Raw genomic sequence first — 11,695 nt, forward strand, 5'->3', positions numbered from 1 at the left:
TGGACAGAAGGACAGACTTCCACAAATACAGTAGAAAGTGGTAAGTGCCATAAATGTAGTATGAATAATGTGCTACAAAATGTTAGACAAAGCAGAAGCTGTTTCTGCATTGGGAAGGACAGGAGGAGACACAGAGAAGCTTAACTCAGAAGATTGCTTTTGAGCTGGAACTCTGAAAGGTAGGAGTGAATAGGGTTTATTCTCTTCTGTTATTTTATCTACTTACTCCAGTGAAGATAGTTCTCACCCAGCCCCACTACCTAGAGGACTCTGCTATACATACTGCTTAGAGCCTTCAGTTCTCCTCCCCTTAGTCTATTCCCACTTGCTGACTATCATTGCCAGCTGCTCTGGCTCTCAGCTCCTTCACACCTCTGCTGTCTTTCTTATGTTTAAAATCACCAATTGCAAAAGTAACTCCTTGGTACATCAAGATGATACATGATGCAAGCTGCATAGCCCAATACTCAACACCCCTCTCTGACAAAATACTGGTCTTCTTATATCAGACAAACTCTCTGAAGATAAGTTGATAATGGAAGAGTCCAAGTTTAAAGAAGCAAGAACAATCTACCACCGCCCACCAAAGAAGAAAAAAGTAGGAAAGGTCTTTGCTCCATTTTGAAACCTATAAATATTGAGTAAGGACAAAAAGAGCCTTTTGCAGCCCTAACTGGTCTGGCTAAGTGGACTGAGCACTGGCCTGTGAAACAAAAGGTCCCCAGTTCAATTCCCAGTCAGGGAATATGCCTGGGTTTCAGGCCAGGTCCCCAGTTAGGGGCATGTGAGAGGCAACCAACTGATGTTTCCCCCACACATTGATATCTCTCTCCCTCCCTTCCCGTCTTTCCGAAAATAAATAAATAAAATATTTTTTTTTTTAAAAAAGAGTCTTCTGCAGTTTGAGATGCCCAAATCAGGTATTGGTCCAGCCAAGTGTCAAATACCTATGATAAAGATTTAAGTAGACATCACTTCACCCTACAAAAGGTCTGTTTTGTTTATTTATCTATTTAGTTGTTTATTTTAAATGTATTTACTACTTATAATCCATTTTTCTGAATTTGATACAATTAACAACAAAAAATACAAGGATACATGTACCAAGGATGATAAAAATAAAGATATAAATAACATATTAAAACTCTAATAGAGAGAGGAAAAGAGAATTTTACCACAAACCAGGAATAAAGTAATCACCATAATTGGTGTTCAGTTTATTCTGAGCATCCTGAGAACCAAGACCAATCAAGACAACTTCTACCCCCAAAAATCTATAGCTGTCTGAAAAACTGCACTTCTTCCATTAAAAACAAATGTTTTCCTGGTACTAAATTCCAGGTGGTCTTTTTCTTAAGAGTTTTTAGTTAAAAGGCAAGAATATTGTAATCATTTTCAACAAATCGTTCTCTAAAAGATCCAGAATCGCTTTATGTGATCATTACATACACTCTCAATAAAAGTAAGTTTTTATGCTCAACTGTATTTAGAGAACCTGAGGGAGTGTGTGCTAAACATTTTAGTGACTATCACTAAATATCTTCAACTATTCTTTGATGTAATTTGACTAGAAGTCATCTCAAGATAGAGTTCTCTGGTAAGTGCCTCAAATGCATTGATGGTGAGGTGAGGGTGGTTAAAATGCTTTATGCAACAGAAAAGTGGGGCATAGGGTAATGAAAATCAAGGGACATGATATGTGTTTTATCACAGATGCTGCTGGTTGGCAGGACCAACATTTTTGTGTGTATTCTTTACTTCTTAAGCAAGAGTGATGATTCTGCACAAAATGTTAAGAGAATTTGGAACCTCCCAGGGCAAGACTATGGCCCCCATGAGTCCATGATCCAGAACTTTCCTACCTCTCTTTTCCATCAAATATTGCCTGCCCTATTTCTGTCAGTGCAATTCCACTTATTAACAGGTATCCTAGAAACATAGTTTTAGTTGTCCAATAAAGATTCAAATAAACAGAATACTATGAGTATCTCCAGAATACAGATTTCAATGTATTACCACACAGTAAAAGCACTATAAAGATCCCAACTCCATAATAACTTTGTATGGTACCAAATGGGTACTGGAAATATCAGGGGGAACACTTTATAAAGTATATGGTTGCCTAACCATTATGCTCTACACCTGAAACTAATAAAAAAATAATATTAACTATAAACTGTAATTGAAAAATTAAATTTAAATTTAAAAAAAAAGATCCTAACTCCAAGTAAGATAAACTAGGAGAGCCCTGGCTGGTATGGCTCAGTGGATTGAGTGCTGGCCTGTGAACCAAAGGGTCGCTGGTTGGATTCCCAGTCAGGGCACATGCCTGGGTTGTGGGTCAGGTCCCCGGTGTGGGGGGTCACATGAGAGGCAACCACACATTGATGTTTCTCTCCTTCTCTTTCTCCCTCCCTCCCCCTCTTTCTAAAAATAAGTAAAATCTTTTTTTAAAAAAAAATAAACTAGGAGAATATTTGGACCAACATTCCATACCTGAACTTCAGAAATGACTAGACTGCAGGACTCCCTGTTGAGCAGTGTGTCCTATCACACTAGAGATAAAGTATAAATAGCAGTTGTATAACAAACAGGCGGCACAAGGGTAGTAGGTCTAATCATGTCTTCTGAAATTGAAATTTAACAATGATTCTGTTGACTTATATCTCCAGGAACAGTTTGAATCCTCATTCTTGTATTGCACCTTGTTTTTCAATCTTCCAAATGGAAGATAAAATTGGATCCATTCCTCACACCACAGACCAGGATAAATTCCAAATGGAACAAAGATTTCAGTGTAAAAACTGAAACCATTTATTAAAAATGAACGCTTTCTTACCCCCTTAGCCAAAAGTGTGTTATAACTTTACCTACTTTTTCTCTTTTTAGATGTTTTAAATGTGTTTATTGATTTTAGAAATAGAGGAAGAAAAAAATTAGAGAGAAAAATATCAATGAGAGAGAGAAATATCAATTGATTTGCTCCTATATGCACCCCAACCAGGGACTGAACCCATATCCTAGGTATGTGCCTTGAGCTCTTGAGCTGGAATTGAACACCAACCTTTTGGTATACGGGATGACACTCCAACTAACTAAGCCACACCAGCCAAGGCTACCTTCTATTTTTAATTAAAAAAAATTAACAGTAGGTAATATGGGTAAATATATTTTATTAAAAACTATAATTAGCTCTGACTGGTGTGGCTCATTAGAATGGGTGTCATCCTGCAAACTGAAAAGTCACCAGTTAAATTCCCGGTTAGTGCATTCTCCTGGGTTGTGGACCAAATCCCTGGTTGGGGGGCATGTGAAAAGCAACCAATCAATGTTTCTCTCACACATCATTGTTTATCTTCCTTTTTCCCTTCCTGCTCTTGTCTCTAAAAATGAACCAATAAAATATTTTTAAAAAACTGTAATAATTACAAAGAGAATTTGGAAGAAAAAAACAATAGGAAATGCAAGGAAACTCAAAAAAATAAAAGCTCAGATGGGAGGGCACTAGCCCCATCAGATAATAAAATGTACTATAAAATCTCTTATAACATAAAATAAGACAGACCAATAACAGAATAGAAAATCAGACTTCTGGCCAAGATGGAGGTATAGGTAGACACACTGTGCCTCCTCGCACAACCAAAAGAAGGACAACAACAAATTTAACAACAACAACAACAACAAAAACAAACAGAACTGACAGAAAATCAAATGGTATGGAAGTCTGACAACCAAGGAATTAAAGCAGAAACATTCATCCAGACTGGTAGGAGGGGTGGAGATGGGCAGCCAGAACAGAGAGGAGTCCAGGCAAGACAGTGGCTGGCAGATCAGGTGAGACAGCAGCTAGCACAGTATATGATCCCACCTTTTCTTGCAGATAAACTGGAAGGAACAACTGGGGAGCAATACAGACCATGCAACTTCAGGGTTCCAGTGTGGGGAAATGAAGCCTCAAAATCACTCACTGAAAAACCTGTAGGGGTTGAGGTGGCACAAAAAACTTCCAGTCTCGCAATAGAGTTCATTTGAGACGCCCACTAGGTCCTAGAACATACACAAACCCACCCACCTGGGAATCAGCACCAGAAGGGCCCCATTTGCTTGTGGGTAGTGGCAGAAGTGACTGAAAGATGGCAGAGAGCTGAACAAGCAGCATTGTTCCCTCTCAGACCCTTCTGCCACATACAGTGCCACAAAGCAGTGATGTGAGTTGCCCTGTCCTGGTGAATACCTAAGGCTTCGCCCCTTATAAAATAAAATAAGACAGACCAATAACAGAATTGAAAACCCAGGTATGCTGAGAAAAGGCCCAAATGAAAGAACAGGTCAAAGCTCCAGAAAAAAAAATACAACTAAATGACAAAGAGACAGCCAACCAATCAGATGCACAGTTCAAAATACTGGTAATCAAGATGCTCACAGAATTTGTTGAGTATGGTCACAAAATAGAGGAAAAAGTGAAGGCTACACAACATAAAATAAAGGAAAATATACAGGGAACCAACAGTGAAGGGAAGGAAACCAGGACTCAAATCAACGATTTGGAACAGAAAGAAGAAATAAACATTCAATTGGAACACAATGAAGAAACAAGAATTCAAAAAAAATGAGGAGAGGCTTAGGAACCTCCAGGGCAACTTTATATGTTCCACCACCCGAATCATAGGGGTGCCAGAAGAAGAGGAGGAAGAGCAAGAAATTGAAAACTTATTTGAAAAATTAATGAGGGAGGGTTTCCCCAATCTGACAAATGAAATAAACTTTCAGGAAGTCCAGGAAACTCAGAGAGTCCCAAAGAAGTTGGACCCAAGGAAGCATACACCAAGATACATCACAATTACATTGCCCAAGATTAGAGAGAAGGAGAGAATCTTAAAAGCAGCAAGAGAAAAAGAGAGAGTTAACTACAAAGGAGTTCCCATTAGACTATCAGCTGATTTCTCAAAAAAAAAAAAAAAACTTGCAGGCAAAAAGGGCCTGGAAAGAGGTATTCCAAGTCCTGAAAGACAAAGACCTCCATTCAAGATTACTCCATCCAGCAAAGCTTTCATTTAGAATAGAGAGGTAAAGTGCTTCCCAGATAAGGTCAAGTTAAAGGAGCTCATCATCACCTAGCCCTTATTATATGAAATGTTAAAGGGACTTTTCAAAGAAAAAGAAGATGATCAAAATATGAACAGTAAAATGACAACAAACTCACAACTATCAACAACTGAACCTAAAAAAAACATACTAAGCAAACAACTAGAACAGGAACAGAATCACAGAAAAGGACACATGGAAAGTTATGAGCAGGCAAAGGGAGGGGGGGATGGTGGAAAAGGTACAGGGAATAAGAAACATAAATGGTAGATAGAAAATAGACAGAGGGGGTTAAGAATAGTATAGGAAATGTAGAAGCCAAAGAACGTATTGTATGACACATGGACATGAACTAAGGGGGTGGGGAATGTGAGTGTGAGGGCAATAAAGGGGGGAAAATGGGACAACTGTAATAGCATAATCATAAAATGTATTTAAAAAAAGAAAAAAGAAACCCAGAAATAGACCCAATTATAGATACAAGTTTAGTTTAAAATAAAAGAAGCACCTCAAATCTGAGAGAAAAATATGGGCTTGTTAATAAATAGTACTGAGGTAACTATGACTCAAAAGCCATTAGCAAAAAAGGTAGATAATTTACATAAATTTTTAAAAATTTTTCTATGTCAAAAACCATTAGTAAAGTGAAAAGATATAAGACAGAAGACATTAATACCATCTCAAAAGGATTCAGAAGCCAAACTGAATAGTCCCAATGGTAAGAGATTGGACAATTACAGTATCAATGAAAATATTAGCTGCACTGGATTGAAGTCGATCAAACACAGGGCAGGGAAAAAGTAGGTTTACAGTTGTGAGTATACAAAACAGTTTATTTTTTTTTTTGGAGAGAGGGGAAGGGAGGGATAATGAGAGGGAGAGAAACATCAATTGGTTACCTCTCAAATGCTCCCAACCAGGGACCTGACCCACAACCCAGACATGTGCACTAACCAGGATTTGAACTGGTGACCTTTTTCATTCACAGGCTGGTGTTCAATCCACTAAGCCACACCAGCCAGGACAACAGCTTATTCTTGTATTATTATTTATTAATTATTTTATTGTTTTCCATATAAACAACTGTAAACCTACTTTTGCCCTACCCTGTATACTTGAACCCAGGAGTTCATAATTAAGCTAAAGGGTAAACACTAGCCACTATTGAAGGATGCTAGTGAACCAACTTATTTTGAAACACAGTAAATAGGGGAAGAACTCATATATTTTATCCTACATACACTGGAACTCACAGTAATCAAATAGTAGATATAAGGAAGTTGTACTCTCTATAATTAGTCTAGCTAATAAAGAAGGGATGTGATAATTAGAACATCACCATTTTGCAACCCTTAAGGAGTTAATTTACCTTGGTATTGATCATCAGCACTAGGTGACTAACAGTCTAAAACAGACTACCAGATTTTGTGTATTTCTCAATGGAAAATCAACATAATACAGCAGGAAACTCTTCAGGATGAAGAATGCACTTTCCTCAACAAATAAATTACAATAAATTAAGAGATGGAGGGGTGGCTGCATTACAAGTTTCCCATTTGGAGAAGGAAGTTTATATTGCCAGAAACAATTGTCACCCATTGCAAAGAAATCCACAATCAGTCAGGAGTGATATGGAATACCACAGAGAGAGCTTCCAGTCATGGAAGTAGCACCAGACAGAGTTGAGAGAGAGCACTTTTCCTAGCTCCATCATCAATCACTTGTATGACCTTGGCCTTGAGGGTGCCTTCCAAGGTTAATGATCTCTGATATGAACACCTTAATTATCAATGATTCAGAACCAATGTACACAAGAAACTTTCTGTAAGCAATAAAGTGAGCAATAAAGACAAAAAATTAAGAGATGGAGAGAGATCCTATAGATTAAAATAATTAAAACACCAAGGAAATAACCACAATATGTGGTCCTCTTTTGGATCCTGAGTTAAAAAAGCAATGAAAAAAAAAGCACTTTTGAGACAATTAAAAATATGGAATACTAGACAACAGAAAAAAAGGAGCTCCTACCCTTTGCAACAGCACAAATGCAACTGGAGAGCATTATGCTAAATGAAATAAGCCAGGCAGTGAAAGACAAATACCATATGATCTCACCTATAAGTGGAACCTAATCAACAAAACAAATAAGCAAGCAAAATATAACCAGGGACATTGAAATTAAGAACAAATTGACAGTAACCAGAGGGGAGGTGGTAGGGCATAATGGGGGAAAAAGTGGGAAGGGTTTTCAGGAACATCTATAATGGACATATGGACAAAACCAAAGAGGGGTAGGATCAAGGGTGGGAAGTGGGGATGGCTAGGGTTGGGAGGGGGATGGAAACAACTGTACTTGAACCACAAAAAATGTGAGGAAAAAAGAAATATGAATACTGACCTGATATTTGATTATATTAAGAAACTACAGCATTTTAGAAGCAACAACAGTATTGTGGTTATTTTAAGTATCCTTATTCTATCGAGATACATACTGAAATACTACTGATAAAATTTACTTCATTAAATTTAATTCATCAAGATACTATTTGCCATAAAGAAAATCACCAACAAAATCAAAAAAGAGCCCACAGAATGGGAGAACATATTGGCCAATACATATGATAAGGTGTCAATATCCAAAATTTATAAAGTGCCTACAAAACTCAACACCAAAAAACAAACAACCCAATTAAAAAATGGGCAAGGGACCTGAATAAGCACTTCTCCAAAGAGGACATATGGATAGCCAATAGACATATGAAAAGATGCTCAATGTCACTAATCCTCAGGAAAATGAAAATTAAAACCACAATAAGGTACCACTTCACATATGTCAGAATGGCTATCACCAATAAAGCAACAAACAACAAGTGCTGGTGAGGATGTGGAGATAAGGGAACCCTTTTGTACTGTTGGTAGAAATGCAGACTGGTGTAGCCACTGTGAAAAGCAGTATGGAGCTACCTCAAAAAGCTAAAAATGGATCTGCTTTTGACCCAGCAATCCCACTTCTGGCAATATATCTGAAAGAACCAAAAACACTAATTTAAAAGAACATAATTACCCCTATATTCATTGCAGCATTATTTACAATCACCAGTATATGGAAGCAACCCAAGTATACATCAATAGATGAGTGAACAAGACAACTCTGGGACATTTACCCAATGGAATATTACTCAGCGGTAAAAAAGAAGAAAAATTTACCTTTTGCAACAGTATGGATGTACCTGGAGAACACTATGCTAAGTGAAATAAGCCAGCCTGAGAAAGACAAATACCATATGATTTCATTAATATATGGAATCTAATGAATGAACTGAACTAACAAGGAAAATGGGGACAGACCGATTGATGGAAAGCAGGATGACAGCTAGCAGGGCAGGGAAGGGGGTAGAAGGATTAAACAAACACGAAAAAGGACTCATGGACATGGACAACAGTGTGGTGATTGCAGGGGTGAGGGGGTTTATAAGGGGAATACATGGTAATAGAAAAAATACAATAAAGATTAAATCAAAATAAATAAATTAAGAAAACGAATTAACTAGGAGTATAACTAAAGCTGTCCCTCCCATAGTCTCCCCCTAAAGAGTTGTATCTGAGAAAAAAAATTCTGCAATAGGTCAAGAAAGCATTACATATCAGAAAAATTCTTCTGAGTACCAAGAAACAACAGTACAAAACCACCCTTCTGAAATATGCCAAGATATGGCTGAATTAGGAGACCTCTCTCCTAAATTGTGCCATGAAATAGCTTTAATTCAAGACCATTCTTCCAAAACGTGTCATCAGGATATGGCTGAAGGTGAAGACCTCTCTCCTAAAATGTGCCGAGAAACATCTATAGCCAAAACCCTTCCTTCTAAAACACATGATGACATAGCTCACATAGAAGGATGCTCTCTTGATGCACACACCAAACCAGGTGTGGCTAAAGGCTAAGCTCTTGGAACACACCAAAAAGAGCTGAACCCAATGAAGACACTACTGAACCAGATGAAGGAATAGCTGGGACTGAAAGCTTTTTTCCTAAAATATAAGACACAACTGTGCCTAAAGATCTTTCTATAAAAACAAACCAAGAAACATTTCAACCTGAACACTTTTTCCTCATGAAACATACGAGGTCTATCCAGAAAGTATTTAGCCATATAACATGAAAAACAGACATCTATTAAAGAAGATACAAGATACAAGAAACATCATACACAGAATAATAACACCTCAGTCCCTTTCCATGCTTGGGACCTCACACAGTTCTCTCAATCACCATCTGCTGCCCATCGTATTTTCCTCAGTTTCACTGACAGTCTGAAATCTCTTCCCTTTCAAAGGTGATTTTAGTTTTGGGGAAAAGGCAGAAGTCACAGGCACCAAATTTGGGCTATAGGAGGGGGGACCTGAGTCACGTGGGTCATTTCATATTTCATCAAAAAAGTTTGTATGAGATATGATGAATGAGTGGGTGCATTGTCATGATAAATCTGCCAATCACCACTTACCCATACATGTGGCCTTCTGGTTCATCCAAATAGTTTCTGCAGAGGAATGTTCAAGCTTAACACAAAATTTGACGCAGATTTGTTGCTCTACTCACTCAGTCATTTTGAATGCTATGACCACACTGTACACTTGCTCACTCAATGGTGTCTACTGCCCCCACTGACTAGTACAGTGAAGTTGTCATTGTTCACACATATGCATTCCAGTCCACTCTCCTTGACTGCCAGTTACATTGATATCACCCAAACCATTCTCCTTATATGAACAATGTCTGAACCTTACCAGAAAGACCTTGTATACTAAAGTAATTGCTGTGCCTAAAGCCCTCTCTCATAAAACAATCCAATAAACATGTACTCTTGAAGAGTACCCATCTGATATATACCTATACTAGGAAACACCTGGGCCTGAAGACCTCTCTGCTAGGACATATAAAAATAGGGATATGCCTAAAGAATGCTTTCCAGAACCAAAACAAGAAGCAGATGGGCCCCAAGGCCAGGATCCTAAAGCACACCAGGAGGATGCTAAGGATGTTTATACTTTTCCTCAAGAAACGAAAGAAAAATCCTAAGCACAGAACCAGAGATACCAGTAATTCCAAATGTTACTCAAGAGATTCACCCACAAAATGACATCTACAGTTATGTTTTGTTATAGAAATGCTTGCCATCACAGTTGTGCAAAAAAATACATATTTTATTACACGTGATTTTCTCAAATTATTGTAGAAATCTCTATAATATTCATTAATATTTGACTAGTGTTTTTTCCATGTATAGACTATATCTGAAAGAGAGAACTAATGTCTTTTTTCAGAATCAACCACATAGACAATATCCTGCAGTGTGTGTGTACGTGTATATGTATATGTATATGTATATTGGGTGAGGATAGTGATGGAAGAGTCAAAAATAAAAAGGGGGACGGCTGAATAATTTCCCCGTAAGAGCAAACATTTCTTTGACTCTTTTTTTCTCTTCTTTATTTTTTTATTGTTAAGTACAGTTGTCTACATTTTCCCACCACCACTCCCCCCACCCCAGCCATCCCCACCTCCCACCCTTGATTCTACCCTTTTGGTTTTGTCCATGTGTTCTTTATAGATGTTCCTGAACTCCCCCCCATTATCCCCTCCCACCTCACCTCTGGTTACTGTCAGTTTGTTCTGAATTTCAATGTCTCTAGTTCTATTATGCTTGCTGGTTTGTTTTGTTGATTAGATTCCACTTAAGGGTGAGATCATATGGTATTTGTCTTTCACCACCTGGCTTATTTCACTTAGCACAATGCTCTCCAGTTGCATCCATGCTGTCTCAAAGGGTAAGAGCTCATTCTTTCTTTCTGTTGCACAGTATTCCATTGTGTAAATGTACCATAGTTTTTTTTTTATTTTAATCATTGTTCAAGTACAGTTTTCTGCCATTTACTCCCATTCCAGCCTGCCCACCCATCCCTCCCCTTTTCCCTCCCATTACCACCCCCACCCCTGCTAGTTTCTGTCCATGTGTCCTTTAAATTTGTTCCTGTAAACCCTTCCTATTCTCTCCTGAAATTCCCTCTTCTCTCCCCTCTGGTCACTGTCAGCCTGTCCTCTATTTCGGTGACTTTGACTATATTTTGCTTGTTTCTTTGTTTTGTTGTTTAGGTTCCCATTAAAGGTGAGATCATATGGTATTTGACTCTCTGAGCTTCCTGGACTTCCTGGAAATCTCTTTCCTTTGCCAGACTGTGGAAGTTCTCCTTCATTATTTGTTCAAATAAGTTTTCGATTTCTTGCTCTTCCTTTTCTCCTTTTGGTACCCCTAAAATTTGGATGTTGGACTGTTTAAAGATGTGCTGGAGGTTCCTAAGCCTTTCCTCATTTTTTTTTTAAATTCTTGTTTCTTCATTCTTTTCTGGTTGAATATTTCTTTCTTTCTTCTGGCCTACACCATTGATTTGAGTCCCAGTTTTCTTCCCATCACTGTTGGTTCTCTGTACATTTTCCCTTATTTCACTTAGCATTGCCTTCATTTTTTCATCTTATTTGCAACCAAATTCAACCAATCCTTTGAGCATCCTTATTACCAGTGTTTTGAACTGTGCATCTGATTGATTGGCT

General features: G+C 37.9%; 1 pseudogene; it reads left to right on the forward strand.

The window, feature by feature from the left end:
* The window catches only part of LOC114505526, a 98,903-nt pseudogene extending 88,738 nt beyond the window's left edge, over nucleotides 1-10,165 (forward strand).
* The last annotated feature ends 1,530 nt before the right edge of the window (nucleotides 10,166-11,695 follow it).

This window comes from Phyllostomus discolor, chromosome X (assembly GCF_004126475.2).
Source record: "Phyllostomus discolor isolate MPI-MPIP mPhyDis1 chromosome X, mPhyDis1.pri.v3, whole genome shotgun sequence".
Lineage (NCBI taxonomy): Eukaryota > Metazoa > Chordata > Mammalia > Chiroptera > Phyllostomidae > Phyllostomus > Phyllostomus discolor.